Genomic DNA, 16,329 nt, shown 5'->3' with positions numbered 1-16,329 from the left:
TGTGTGGCATAATGTGTACTGGCAGCCCTACAATAAGACATAATATAAACTAAGGCACTACTATGGTTTATAAAACAAACTATGGGACATAAAATTAACTGAGGCACTACTATGCAATTATAGGGCATAAAATTACCAAATGCTGAGGAAAGGTGTCACTTTAGAGCATTGCAACAGGGGCCCTTTCAAAATGTTGCTATGGGGCGCACAAATGTTCTGGCTACGTCCCTGCATACAAGTACTGCGATAAACATACACACGATAACACTGATTTATAAGACTAATAAATACTAATTATTATACATGCATATATATTATAACATAAATATGTCTATACAAAAAAAAAAAAAAAAATATATATATATATATATATATACACACACATGTATAGACAGACAGACAGACAGGGCGGCACTCTGAGATTAGAAAAAGTGTGGTTTATTTGAGCATTACGGGGGATGATACCCCGTCATCAGGACCAAGCGGCCCTGGTGACGGGGTATCCCGTATCATTCCCCGAAACGTTGAAATAAATTATTAATTTTTTCACTTTTTCAAATGTGGGTGTGTTGCCCTATCTATTTGTGCATTGCATACAGAGGTGTAAGCAAATGCACCACGTGAAGGCATCCAGGTGATGCAAGTTGAATGGTATCATTTGTCCAGGGAGTGCCAGATACAAAAATATATAAAAAAAATATATATATATATATATATATATATAGAATAAAAAAATGGAGCAAATGCCACTACAACAGGAAGAAAACAGCAGCACTCCGATGGTCTTGTTCAAATAGTGCAAATGCCGAGGCGATTACAGCCCCTTTGTAGGGACAAATAACGTTATAACGCAAATAAAGTATCATTCACTCTGATTAAAAATATATATATACATACACATATATATATATACACATACACAGATATATATATATATATATATACATACATATACATACATATATATACATACACACACAAACATTTATACACTGTTTGGGGTTAGCTGCGCACTGAGATCCTCGTGTGCAGATGAGCTGCTGCACTTGTTGGTGACCAGCCTACTTGGTTACAGAAATTCTAGAATGTAGTGCTGCGCTCAATCCTGGCTCCTATGATTAGTTTGGTACTAATGCTCTATGTACAGTGAATTAATAATATAAGGTGAATACTGAATGTTTATCCCTAGATTAGAGGTAATTTAAAGATGAATAGCGTAGGTGATAATATTACGTAAATAGATGGGGACTATTACGCAAAGGGTTACTGCGTTTGACAGACTACAGGGGTGTACATTTATGTACAATTAGCTTGGGTACGTAAAGGATTGCAGTGTTTGACAAATGACAAGTATGTGCAGTTATCCTAGGTAGTGAAAGTACCAATGTTGTTTATTATAGTAATAGGCTAGCATAAGCTCATGAAAAAGAATCAAAATGAAAATGAAGTGAAAATAAATAAAATTAATGTAAAATAATGTCTCAAAGTTCATCAAGTCTAAATTGCAGATTGCGGCGTCCCAACACATCTGCTCGTAGTAAGTCTTTCTTAATTAAGCAATGGTAAATGTGACAATGAGTTAATGCAATGTCCTCCGGGGTCTTCACGGTGAAATGAGCTAACGGGTTAAAGCATAAGTAGGATAAAGGGGCTCCAGACTGGTCTATCCTCTCTTGCCCCAGCCCCCCGTGGTGCGTCCTAGTACAGACGTCCCCTGGGAGCCGGTCGGTTTAAGAGGTTAACCTGTCTAGCGTAGGGGGGAAAACTCAGATAGCGCTCTACGGAGCAGCCAGCTGTGTAACCCTCGCCGCATACGGAGACTCACCTGTCACCTTCTCCTGCTGTCCACCGCGCTCCGTCACCGGCTTCCTCTCCTCGTCCGTATGCGTCGGGGGCTTTAACCCGTTAGCTCATTTCATCATGAAGACCCCGGAGGACATTGCATTAACTCATCTTCACATTTACCATTGCTTAATTAAGAAAGACTTACTACGAACAGATGTGTGGGACGCCGCAATCTGCAATTTAGACTTGATGAACTTTAAGAGACATTATTTTACATTAATTTTATTTATTTTCATTTCATTTTCACTTTTTGATTCTTTTTCATGAGCTTATTCTAGCCTATTACTATAATAAACAACATTGATACGTTCACTACCTAGGATAACGGCACATACTTGTCATGGGATCAGTACGTAATCCCGCTGGACGGGATCCTGGCGGTCAAAATACCGACGCCGGAATCCCGACCACACAATCCCGACAGGGGTGGCGAGTGGAACGCAGCCCCTTGTGGGCTCGCTTCGCTCGCCACGCTGCGGACACGGTGCTTCGCTACGCTCGGCACACTATTATATTCTCCCTCTATGGGTGTCGTGGACACCCACGGAGGGAGAATATGTCGGGATTGTGCCGGTCGGGATTCTGGCATCGGTATTTCGACCGCCGGGATCCCGTACAGCGGGATGTTGACCGCATCCCCTTGTCATTTGTCAAACACTGCAATCCTTTACGTACCCAATCTAATTGTACATACATGTACACCCCTGTAGACTGTCAAACGCAGTAACCCTTTGCGTACTAGTCCCCATCTATTTCCGCAATATTATCACCTACGCTATTCATCTTTAAATTACCTCTAATCTAGGGATAAACATTCAGTATTCACCTTATATTATTAATTCACTGTACATAGAGCATTAGTACCAAACTAATCATAGGAGCCAGGATTGAGCGCAGCACTACATTCTAGAAAACATTTATACACACACACATATATATATATATATATATATATATATATATATATATTATACACGAGATGACCCAGAACCTAACCTTTTTTTTACTCTGCTGGCTGGGTGCTGGCTGCCTCGATGCGCTGTCTTCCTTCCTGTTCACTGACTGAACCTGGAGCCTGCCCGCCCAGCCAATGGTGAGCCGCAGGCTGCTGCTCTTCAAGTCATTGGACAGCTGAGCCGCCGCTCAGCTGTCCTTTCCTGTATACACTCCTTGCGTGCTGCGCCAGCGGCCAGCCTTTCAATGCTAGCGTGGGGAGCCGGGAGCCGCTGGGGACAGCCATCGCTCATCTACTGTGCGTAGCGCCGGGAGATGGGACCGGGAGCGCAGTGCTGCAGATCGGACCAGAGATCCGATCTGTGGTGGCAGCGGGGGGCCCTTTCAAAAAGGGTGCCCGGGGTACTTATCCCCAGGGCCCCCCTCTTAATCCGGCTCTGGGTGCATAGTGTTCAGTGGAGATGGGCCACAACCCATATAAAAATATACTTACTGCTCCGAAGGCCAGGAATCACTGATGGCCATTTTCCCGGTGATTCGCCCATGCGCAGTACAGATGTCCCCAACATGGCGCCCGAGACCTGCTCATACGTAGTAGACTCTGGCACCCAGAGTCTCCAGCACTGACAGAGAAGAGGGGGCCCTCTCCTCTCTAAAACCGCCCCTGCTCGGAGGTGTTGCTTTCACAGTCCACCTGAAGTAAGGACGTGTGCTACAAGCTACAAAAGACATAATAAATATGATGTTTGTCAATAGGATGTCAAGTTAGAGACATTATGGAAAAAAGTAATAACAAATGAAAAAAAAATGTGTCAGAAGATAAGTGTCAGTACAAAGGTAAGCGGAAATAAAAATAAAGGGTAAAATTAAATGATTAATGAGAACATCATCAGTGGATTTTATCTGAAGTGGCACTCAGCAGACAATGAGCAAGCATCAGACCTTACATGTGACAGTCTATAAAAAGATAAGAAGACACATTATCTCACAATCATTTAACAACTAAATAAAGACCATTATCTGCTGATGTTAATTTATCAGCAAGCTCACTTAATACACTTGCACAGGTGCATTGGAGACCTACACTTTCAGGGCTCTTGTATAATAGAGATGATTTGCAGATTAATCAGAAGGATATTGTGTGCAGCCACTTAGATATTCTGGATTCCTAGCCCGCAGCTACACTACATTTACGACTTCCTGCATATCCTCTTCACCAGCTTCCAACACAGAGAAAAGCAAGGTAATGAGGGAGAAAATGGCCAAATAATAAAAAGAAAGTTACTCTCATTTGCTGAATTCGTAAAAAGGAAAGAATAATACTATTTGTTGTTTATCTCTGTTGGGTTTTAATCTTTTACAGTGTGGTGTATAGTAAGAATAATCCAAAAAGAACTTGTATATAATACTGTATATATAAATATATGTAGAATATAATTAATATATAATACAGAAACTAATATATAGAGAGTACAGCTTAATTACTGTAGATACCTAAATTGTTTCTCAAATTAAATATATATTTTATTGAAACTCAGCATGTTGACATTACGAGCATGATCAATGTTAAAATTGATGAAATGTCTACATGATTAGAATGTCTACAAAACTTCCCTGGTGGTCTAGTGGTGACTTACCTTGTACGGCAGGTCTGGCGCTCAGCTAAAGAGGACCTCCAGTGGATTTTGTGGCACTTCCAGAAGTGAGTATCACTAACCCTAATCCATAACCCTACCCCTAGAGTGCCTAGCCTTAACCTCCCCTGCCATAGCCTAAACCTAACCCTCCCCCTAGTGCCTTGCCCTAAACCTCCCCTCCCATAGCCTAACCCTAACTCTTCCTCTAGTGCCTAGCCCTAACCTTCCCTCCTGTAGCCTAATCCTCCCCATCTAGTGCCTAGCCCTAACTTCCCCTCCTGTAGCCTAACACTACCCCTTCCCCTAGTGACTAGCTGTAACTTCCCCTCCTGTAGTCTTACCCTAATCCTCCCCCTAGTGCAGTGGTTCCCAAACTTTTTTGAATCATGGCGCCCTAGAGTATCCAAATTTTTTCATGGCACCCCTAGGCCAAAAGTTTCTTATTGAGAAATTTAGAAAGAAATATTAAATTAAGTAAACTGTGTTTATAGACCATCCTTAGGTTTAATTGTGTGGTGAGGGACAAGATTTGCCACCAGCACTGGTTTTGTATATTACATTGACCATAAATAATTTAAATTGGTCCTGGACCACCAACCCAGGGCACCCCTGCAAGTGTCCTGAGGCACCCCATTGTGCCACGGTACAGAGTTTGAGAACCACTGCCCTAGTGCCTATTTCTAAACCATCCCTCCCATAGCCTAACCCTAATCCTTCCCAGTGCCTAATACTAACCACCCCTATGACAGCCTAAACATCTGCTGCTGACACTGTAAGCATGTCAACATTCTGCATGTGTTGACATGTTCGTTATGGACTTTTTAACAATGTAGATATCAATACCCTTTGTTACATTGCATTGTGATGTCGACATTATGAATGTCAGCATTGTAAATGTTCACATTTTGACTACGTCCCATCCTCAAAACCCCATAACAGTTCAGGTTTTTTAGGATATGCTCGAGTACAGGTGAGTTAATGAGCTCTTTAGTCATTTTCAGTCAACCACCAATGCCCAACTGAAGACATAAATGTACTTTTTCTTTTATCCTGTCTCTTGCAGGCCTTCCTGTATGAAAATATATTTTGCATCTACTGTTGACATATACATTTGTTTTTTTACATGACTTCTGTTTTGCAGGCCCTTCTTGGAAATAAGTTTGCTCAATAGTGTCTGTCTGTCACGATCCGGGTATCTGGACGCCATTACTTACCCTTCAGATGCCTCCTGAGGCTGGCTCAGCGTTCCAGGACCGGATCCCATCCGTTACACTGATGTCCACATTCCTGCCTCCTCTCCTGTCACTCTGAGACGCGGTCACCGCGGCGCCATGTAACATCTGGAATGGCGTTCCCCGCGGCCTCCACCGCTGTCCCTGAGTTCCTGCATGCAGAGTGTCAGAGTGGCGATTACGTCAGCCGCGGCCTCCGCTGTGCCCGCGTGGTTTAGATGTGCAATCATCAGTCTGGCGTCTCCTGTCTCCTGTGGCCGGCGCCGCCATTGCTGTTTCAATTCTCACATGGATTACAAACCAAACTTCCCTCCAAGTGTCTGCATGGGCGCAGCCATCTTGGATTTTGTCATCTGATCATTTCCACCAATCTGCTGTCTGTATTGTTAATTTGCATAATTGCCTAGCCAACCCCTTCCTTGCTGCAGGTATAAATATGCTGTGCCTGAGCAAGGAAGGCGTCAGTGCTTTGGTTGTCTAACCTAGTTCCAGTTTGTCTCTTTCCTGTGGTTGTCTTCCAGGTTCCAGCTCCTGTCTCCAGACTTCTGCTATAGAGACCCGCACCAGCATTCCATCTGCGGTGTAGCCTGACTCTCCGATCCATTCTGGACTCACCTGTTTCCAGCTACAACAATCACCTGCTTCCAGCCCAGCTTCCAGCAGTGTACAGCTTCTCTTAAAGGGCCGGTGTCCTTTCTGCAGTTTACCACTCTCCACCGGTATTATTATTTCACCGCTCTCAAACAATCACCTGCTTCCAGCCTAGCTTCCAGCAGTGTACAGCTTCTCTTAAAGGGCCGGTGTCCTTTTCTGCAGTTTACCACTCTCCACCGGTATTATTATTTCACCGCTCTCAAACTCCAAACTTCATTATTATTTCATCGCTCTCAAGTTCGTTTATTATTTAACTGGTTCCAGCCAGTATCCACTCCGTACCAACAACAGTCTGGTTCCAGCCAGTATCCACAGCAGCAGTTTTACCTTCAGCAGCCCAGCCTTTCCTGGAACATCAGCTGGTACGATCCTGGGTTCTCTCCATTGCTACAGTCAGGCCTGGTAAGGACTTTCCAACTAGAAGATTATAAGAACTGTCTCACACTACCAGTGCCTGTGGCCCTTGCCACCCTGTAGTACCCAGGAATTGTATTTATCCTCTGTTGACTTTTATGTTTCCTTTTACTGCTGCTGTGTTACGGAGTTTGTCATAATAAACATCATTGACTTTTATCCTGGTTGTCGTGGTCACGCCTTCGGGCAGTTATTCTACATGTTACTTACATGTCTAGGGGTCTGATACAACCTTCCAGGTTCCGTTACATCTCAGCCCCTACAACTGAGGCTGCCTCCCGTCAGCTCAGGCCCTCAGTTGTGACACTGTCTGGATAAAGAGGTGATTTGTTGAAGAGGAATGTGCTTAGGGATTTTCATTAGCCAACCACTCTGTAGACGTATGATAAACAATGTGTATGGGCAAACTACATGATGACTAAAGAAACACTGGCATGTGTCTGTGGGCCATCCTTGGATGGGGCAGGGCTGGTGATGTCACAGCTGTTCCAATGGGGTGTAGTAGAGTATGCCGGCGGGCGGGCTCCCTGCGGCCAGCTTACCGGCGCTGGAATCCTGACCACCGGCATACCGACAGTTGGGCGAGCGCAAATGAGCCCCTTGCGGGCTCGCTGCGCTCACCATGCTGCGGGTACGGTGCACGCTACCTATTCTCCCTCCAGGGGACCCCAAGAGGGAGAAAAGGTGTCGGTATACCGGCTGGCACCGGTATACTGTGCGCCAGGATCCCAACAGCCGGCAAACTGAAGACCACCCGTTCTAATGGTTGCCAATTCAGCTTTATAACTTCATCATATGCCATTAGGGTCCTGTCTTAACATTGTTAGAGGAACTTTACCTGCAGTATGAGGGAGGAATACTTTATTATCTAACAGAGTGCAGTGGAAATTCAACTTTGAGGTGAACAGCACATTTTACATTCATGGTTAGCATGTGAAAATCTAAGTTTTGGGGTTTAGTTATCATTTACTAGCACTGCAAATAATGGCACCCATTTATCAACGAGTTTCCTGTCTGGAAACCCGTTTTTGGGGATACATAGGCTGTTTTTCCATTTATCAATCCTGATAGCGATGGTAACATGCAGCGCTATCGGGATACCGTCCACCCCTTTGGTGTGTATTGCTGTCCTTATTGATGAACAAGCGCTATTCCCAAAATGGTTGTGTCTATGTTACCTTCATGCTCAGGACCTGGAAATGACAAAACGAGAGGGCAGGAGAGAACTTCCGCCCTTACAGCACCTAAATGTTTTCTTCGTTCTCCGTTCGTTTGGGGTAAAAAACAAAATTCTATGCAGCATTGGACCCTCGCAGGATCGCTTTGCTCACCACACTTCGGGCTTGGTGTCTCGCTTTGCTCGCCACACTTTACTATTCCAAATAGATTGTGACATGGACCCAGGGGGTTATGGGAAAGGTCCTCTCCAAGAAGGTAAACTAGACGCTACCTTCCCAAAATGGCGCTTGCATACCTGAACTGGCTTCAACTGCTTCTGGCTCCTGTTAATTCACAGCTAATGCAGTGTTCGCCGGTGCTGTCCCCGTCTCCCGGAAGTCTTCCCGGCATGCCTTGCCTCTGCTGGGTTTCTATGGTGACAGTTCAATCAGGCAGTCCCGTTCGGCGGCATATTTGACAGGCTGTCTCTCTTTTTAGGACGTCTGCTGAGGTTTCCTCCGTGTGTGTGTTCTGTTAATGTTATTTTTCATTAATATTAGCTTTAGTGAGTATTATGCAGGCTTTATTTGTAAATTGTTTTTATAATTAAACGAATGTTATTTCTTTGTTTTGTGATGTTTCTTTGCTATATTAATTTTTTTGTTTTATTTTTATGAATAATCATCATGCAGTCCGGATCCCGTAATGGCCACCGCGTCGGGAAATCATTACCGCGCATGTGCCGGGAATTAGCATAAAATGGCGCATGCGCGGTAGGAAGACAATCCGTGGAAACAGTTCATTCGTCAGAGCTGATGCAGTGTAGACATCAGCGCTGACAATACAGAAAACACTTCTGCTTGCCGTGGCATAGGCTGTTCATAAATAGATGAGCACACAGCCACTATACCACGGCGACAGAAAACGCCATTTTGTGCAACACTTTTAACTGCATGATAAATGGTGGTCAATAATGTGGAAGACTTAGCTTAGGCTTTTGCTTGTTTTAACTCTAGATGCTCTGTGGAAGTAGCGGAACCACCATGGGTGTGGCCGCTAGATGGCCTGGAGATTAGTTATTTCTCCCTCCACCAATGCCCTTGCACTATCACCCCCACAAAGACACCTGCTGCACTCCCTAGGCTCTTTTCGGCCAAAGTGAATTTCTCCTTTGAACGGTGCATGCACAGGGGTACACAATCCAGACCGCACATGCACAGGGTAAGCTGACCGGCGGACAGGAGACCGCCGGTCAGCCATACTACACCCATGCACAGTAGTGGCCTCACTCTGCTCATTTCAGCACAGAGTGGGGGTCCCAGGAGATACCAGCGGCATTGCCACAGTAGGCCCCTACATACGATTTGTTATGGGGCTCATCATCAATACACTCTTATGCCCCTGCACTGTGGTAATACTTTGCAGACCTACAGTACAGATCAGTTAATAATCTAATACCCATAAAAAAAATAATTATGAGGATTTGAATTCATTTTGTAGGTGGATAACTTTAGTCCCTTGAGGGGGGAAAAACTGCTGTGGATAGGTTTCATTTCACATTTGTTGTTGTAAGTTTCATGTCTTTCTCTTGAATTACACTAAACAGAGCCCCAGGACATGTTTATCGCAAGCCAAATGATGCTGTGTCTCTACCTGTCCTAATTGCATCATACAGCATAAGATGTGTTCTACGGTAAATACACTCAAGCATTGTTTAAAGTGGAAATCTTGCCTATGTGCCCAAAGGGCTTTTTTTACATTCTTTATATTTATACTTTCATCAATACATACCTTATAACACCCCTATACCTATGTTTTCTACATACTCATTATTAGAATTGTATGCCAATTGTACAATAGCAACCAGCTCCAACCCATCTTGGTATGTCTCCCAAGATGTCTGCAGCGTCCGGAAATCGAGACTGAGCATCTGCCAGAAAATTAATACAGACGTCGCATGCGCAAAATTGCAAAAAAAACCACACCCCTTCTTCATTCGCCATCGCTGCTTCAACAACAATTGCGCTCACATGGGAGATCACACATGATAAATAGTAGACAACAGAAACAAAATAACACAATATTTTACACGCACTACATGCACTTTGATAAATGGGGCGTTAGCTCACTGTAGTTTCTGCAGACAGCGAAGTCACCAGGACATTATCTCTTCCATGTGGGCCCTTTGCTCGTGCGCTGTCTGTTATGGTTTTGGCTCAAACTGCAAAAAGCTCCGCTTGCTCTGTGGTGTCTTACATGCAGAGAACACTGTTAACCCCCTTTTCCAGCAAAAATGCTCGATAAACAGACATTTAAATACATGGCATTCAGCATCTTATGAGCGGAATATTATTTACCTAGTACAGTAGCTGTTTGCCTTTATTTCTATCTGTCACAACAAAAGTGAACAAGCACCAGTGACATGCAGAGAGGTAAGGCCGAGCCTTTCCTGTCATACTAATGTACATTGGGGGTAATTCCAAGTTGATCGCAGCAGGAAATTTTTTAGCAGTTGGGCAAAACCATGTGCACTGCAGGGGAGGCAGATATAACATGTGCAGAGAGAGTTAGATTTGGGTGGGTTATTTTGTTTTTGTGCAGGGTAAATACTGGCTGCTTTATTTTTACACTGCAATTTAGATTGCAGATTGAACTCACCACACCCAAATCTAACTCTCTCTGCAAATGTTATATCTACCTCCCCTGCAGTGCACATGGTTTTGCCCAACTGCTAAAAAAATTCCTGCTGCGATCAACTTGGAATTACCCCCATTATACGCTACAGTTTTCACTATATAAAGTATATGAAAAATACATTACGTTATTCTAAGCATTTTTATAATCAAAACTCTGGAGTAACAAATCTATGGTCCTCATTCCGAGTTGATCGCACCAAGCAACTTTTTGCTGCTGGTTCGATCAACTAAATCCCCGCCTATGGGGGAGTGTATTTTAGCATAGCAGGGCTGCGATCGCTTGTGCAGCCCTGCTATGCTAAAAAAGTTTCACACAAAACAAGACCAGGGTTGGACATACTTACTCTGTGCGACGTGTCCAGCGATGAGGGTCACGGCTTTGACGTCAGACATCCGACCTCTGTTCGCCTGGACACGCCTGCGTTTTTCTTACCACTCCCCGAAAATGGCTCCAAACGGTGAGTTGCTGCCCCAGAACGCCTTCCTGCAGTCAATCTTCTTGCGGTCGCCGCTGCAACCGTTTTCTTCGTAGTCAGCGTCGTTGTCTGATGACGGCTGTTGCCGGGCAACGTCGCGCGTGTGCAATGCGCACGCCACGCATGCGCATTCCAGACCCGATCGCACCGCTGCCAGGAAGTGCAGCGTGCGATCAGGTCGGAATCATCTCCTATGACAGGTGAGGCAGTGCCCCCACTGCCTTCCTTTCCCGGCCATCTCTGGCCAAAACTCACCAAATTTCCAGCAGTATAATGCCCACATGAGATCTTTGGCTCATATATTGTGTGTAAATACTAGCCAGTGCCTCCTCAGCCATTTACCTCACCGCACGTCCCTGATAAGCACCACATAAACTTCCGCTGTTGTAACTGGGAAACTTGTATCATTTAAAGCAGCCATGTGCTAACATCTTTAGGGGTCAGCAGATAAGCTTATTCTTAATTAAAGAGCCCAGGGCTAGACCGTGTCAACCAAGGGCAACATTAACACTATTTAGGGATCAGCAGAAATTAGGTTTATGTTAATTTTTTTTCTTTTGTTTATATTTCATCTTAATGCTAAACCTGTGAAAGCTACTCATTTATCATGTGATAATCATTGAATACTTTGCATTGAATAATGTAGGGAGAACCAGTAACTCATTTAAGACATGTTTACTCATGGTCAGCCTGTATAGCATACTACTGCTTCTGGGTTTTATTAATAAAAGGTTATACTTCCATTGTGCAAGTTGCTCATCAATCCAAAAGATATCACCATTGCGTACTGGGAACTTCACCTCTTATATGGGTAGAAATCATTTGATCATTAGCAGTCAATTGTGTTTTTATGAAAAGTTCCTCAGCTGAACAGGGAAGAAAATCTAATTTACCTAACTGCTTTTACTTATAATAAGGGAACATACCAAGGGCATAGCTACCATAGAAGCAGGGAGTGCAGCTGCTATGGGGCACAGAGCTGAGAGGGTCCCACCTTCCCTGTGACAGTTACATGTATTATATACATTTTTCACCATTGATATATACATAGGGGCCCTTACAAACTTTAGCCTTGGGGCCTGCACTATACAGTGGGGATTGAAAGTTTGGGCACCCCAGGCAAAAATTCATTTTAATGTGCAAAAACAAGCCAAGGAAAGATGGAAAAATCTCCAAAAGGCATCAAATTACAGATTAGACATTCTTATAACATGTCAAAAAAAGTTTGATTTTATTTCCATCATTTACACTTTCAAAAGGACAGAAAACAAAAAATGGCGTCTGCAAAAGTTTGGGCACCCTGCAGAGTTAATACCTTGTACTGCCCCCTTTGGCAAGTATCACAGCTTGTAAACGCTTTTTGTAGCCAGCCAAGAGTCTTTCAATTCTTGTTTGAGGTATCTTCGCCCATTCTTCCTTACAAAAGTCTTCCAGTTCTTTGAGATTCCTGGGCTGTCTGTGACGCACTGCTCTTTTAAGGTCTATCCATAAATTTTCAATTATGTTGAGGTCAGGAGATTGTGAAGGCCATGGCAAAACCTTCAGTTTACGCCTCTTGATGTAATCCACCGTGGATTTTGAGGTGTGTTGAGGATCATTATCCATTTGTTTAAGCCAGCCTCTCTTTAACTTCAGCTTTTTCACAGATGGCATCAAGTTAGCGTCCAAAATTTACTGGAATCTTATTGAATCCATTTTTCCTTCTACTCGTGAAATGTTCCCTGTGCCACTGGCTGCAATACAACCCCAAAGCATGATTGATCCACCCCCATGCTTAACAGTTGGACAGAGGTTCTTTTCATTAAATTCTGTGCCCTTCCTTCTCCAAACGTACCTTTGCTCATTCCGGCCAAAAAGTTCGATTTTAACCTCATCGGTCCACAGAACTTTATTCCAAAATGCATCAGGCTTGTCTATATGTTCATTTGCAAACTTCAAATGCTGATTTTTGTGGTGAGGACGTAGAAGAGGTTTTCTTCTGATGACTCTTCCGTGAAGACCATATTTGTACAATTATCTCTTTATAGTGGAATAGTGTACCACAACTCCAGTTTCTGCCAGATCTTCCTGGAGATTTCGTGCAGTCAAACGTGGATTTTGACTTGCTTTTCTCACAATCCTGCGAGCTGTTCTGTCTGATATTTTTCTTGGTCTTCCAGATCTTGCTTTAACTTCAATGTATTGGGGGTATACCGCACTGGAAAATAGTGATGTATCTAGTAGATATTGTTGGACCAAAATATTAAATACAAGGAGAAAACCAATGTTTTCTAATTTGATCTTGAGTTTGGTGGTGCACCCTGAGTCAGTGGTAAAACATGCGAAAAAAGGGAGAGAAGAAGACTCTTTTGTGGGTGCACTCTTGTATGTTTGAAAGTCTCAGAAGAAACAATAGGTAGAAATTAAATATAAATTTTTAAATATAAATTTTATTAACAACAATTAGTAAAATAGTAGTAAAGTAAGCTGTCAAAAATCAAGGTGGGGGTTAGGGGGGGGGGGAAGGGGGTTTTTGGGAAAGAAGGAAACACAGAACAAAATTTAATTACAGTGTAAATACTGAATATTGGTTCTGAGCTGCCTGGGTGCGAAAATAACAGCTGGAGGCCTGAAAAGATGAGGCAATTTTATTCTCTTGTGAGTGATAATGAGGAGACAGATAGGATGGGTAAAGATAGAATAAGCAAGATGAATCTGCTGTTAGTGTTAGACGCTGAGCAAAACCGTCCAGGAATTTCTACTAAACTGAGTATTCCTCAAGAGTCTCCCACTCGAGTACTGACCCAGCCCTACACTGCTTAGCTTCCAAGATCGGAAGGATTCGGGCGTTACCAGTGTGGTATGATAGTAGAAGACATATTTGATATCGAGGGCTCGAGAATCACTGATGAGAGTTCACGAAAATGGAGAAGAAAAAGAATAAGTTGGAGAGGAAAATAGGGGATCTGCTGCCACTGTTAGACCGGGATAATTACCCCTGAATCAGTGGTGAGAGTCCTGAAAAAAGTAAAAAGTTGGAAGAAGGAAGGAAAAAAAGGAAGAAGAACAATGCTGATATGTAGTGGTTTGAGAAAGGTTGATAGTCAATAGGCTGCTTAATTGCGGGGTGCTGATAGTACCTATAATGTAGGTGCTTGATGTAATAGAGAACAAATTGTACACAATTAGCAGACAATTAAGTTGATTTGAACCATGCAACACCATTAATTTGATGCTATCCGATTATTATCCTTTGTGCCAAAATGGTATCAGTTGGGAAGATGAGGAAATAATATCAACGATTCTAACAAGATATGTTGGGATTAATTATGTCCCACTGTATACAGAGCTACAGAAATGCTAGATGATAATAATAGTAGAAAATGAAAACTTGAAATAATATAAAGATATGAGATACAAAAAAATATTGATAATTTGCTGAGCCAAAAGAATATGTCAGTTTAATAACTGAACATCAAAGGTTTAGCAATATCCTAAGTGATAACAGTATAATGCCGCTGGATGCCGACTGCCTATAAAGCGAGTACTTGCATAAAACAGATTTGATGAATAATATTGAGAAATAAGCATCTGAAGTTGAATACAAATAAAGGTGCAAGAAAAATACTGCAGTTATGCAGATATTACCCGGAATTGTGGGGGCGATCGGTCACTGGTATGTGGCAGAGTGCTGTATGAGTACGTGATGTCCGTATCAGAGTCCAAGCATATTAAAGATGCAGGATACAGTGGTTGTCAAGTTTGAACAGTTCGTTATGGCCGCAGAGCAGACCGGTCTGCCTGATATGTTACGGAGACGTGGTCTGTTTAAGTCCGTTGCGGGCAGGTGGTGGAATGTCCAATAATATCTGCAGGGCTGATGCGGCTGAAGGAGGAAGGGACGCAATGTTCAAAGTCCCGTCGCGGCAGTGTGTGGCGGCGGCGGGTTGATGTAGCGGCTGCTGAAGAATGAGCGGCTCGTGGTTCAGGCTGTCCGGAATCGGCTGTCACCCCCAGGCAGTGGGGTATGGAACGGAAGACGCGTTTCACCCGTTCACCGGGCTTGATCACTTCCTGTTCATGGAGGGGATCGTGCGGGCTTTATCTTGCAAGGGGGCTGGTCAATGTCCAATCAAAAGGGAGGTGTGTCCTACGTTGCCAAATTGCTGCACAGGTGGAATTGCTGTTCTGATTTGTATGGTTCCCTATTAAACTTGCAAATAGTGGCCCATTGCACAAAAGGAAAGAAGAAATATATGAGAAATATACAAGGCAATTGGATATAAATGAGCATAACAATTATTGTTATAAGGAAAAGATAAGTCGACAAATTGATAAATAAAATTATTATATAAAAGAAATATAGAAGATTATGATAATAAGTAAGAATAGATTATGAATATATGTAAATAAGAAATAATCAAATTGATACATAAAATGTACATATATTGAGACAGCATATCTTAACCTAAGTTATATTCTGACGCTAGAGACATTATAAGAGGATATTTGTAAATATATATATATATTTGTGTATAAGTGGCGTGGATGGAGGTGGTGGGAATCGCTATGGAAAGACTGGGGGGGAAAAATATATTGTGGGGGGTGGATTTTTTGGAGTGAAATAATGAGATAAATACTATAAATGTGGGGGGGGGGGAAAGGGGGGGGGGGTTTGGTTGGCGGGTGGAAAGGAAAATGTGTCTGTGTATAGGAGTGAGATGGGGGGGTGTTTTTTGGAATGGTGGTGGGATTGGGAGGATAGAGTGGGGGGGGGAGAGGGGGAAAGGGGGGAGGGGAGGGGAAGAATGGATGGGGGGGATGGAAAGGGGGGGAGGGGGGGGTTTGGTTGGGGTTGGGGTGTTGGAAAATGTGTGATGTGTCACAGGTGATGATCCTGTGTGGGCGTGGGAGTGGTGTGGTGTGGTGTGGTGAGGTTGTGGAAAAAATGGGGGAGGGGTGAAGGGGCAATTGTAGGGGATGGGAGTAGGTGTGCAAATGTAAGTACTGGGTGAGCTGTATGGATGCGTGGAAGTATTATTGTGAATTTCTATTGTTGGAGGGATTGTGTGTTGTGATTGATGTTGGAATAGGCTATGTCTATGATGTGGGTTGGATGTGAGGTGCATGTGAATGGACTGGAAGTGAAGGGGTGGTGCTGTCTGTATGATGAAGGTGGGAGTGAGAGTGCTGTAGTGAGAAAGGTGAGTATGATGTGTATGAGGAGTGATTGCTGGGGGTGTACTAGGTGTGGGTGTGCTGAGGGGCGTATGGAAGAGGAAAA

The 16,329-nt window shown here is 43.4% G+C and overlaps 1 long non-coding RNA gene and 1 pseudogene across 1 annotated transcript in view; one reads left to right on the top strand and one right to left on the bottom strand.

Moving 5' to 3' along the window:
- LOC134965447 (uncharacterized) overlaps positions 1-16,329 on the top strand; it is a 205,381-nt gene that overhangs the window by 132,568 nt on the left and 56,484 nt on the right. The gene's annotated exons all lie outside the window — the stretch shown is intronic.
- Positions 13,801-13,919, bottom strand: LOC134968333 (5S ribosomal RNA; annotated as a pseudogene).

The sequence above is a fragment of the Pseudophryne corroboree genome, chromosome 10 (assembly GCF_028390025.1).
Source record: "Pseudophryne corroboree isolate aPseCor3 chromosome 10, aPseCor3.hap2, whole genome shotgun sequence".
NCBI lineage: Eukaryota > Metazoa > Chordata > Amphibia > Anura > Myobatrachidae > Pseudophryne > Pseudophryne corroboree.
Note: the sequence above shows the minus strand (reverse complement) of the source record. Positions and strands in the feature narration are given on the sequence as shown.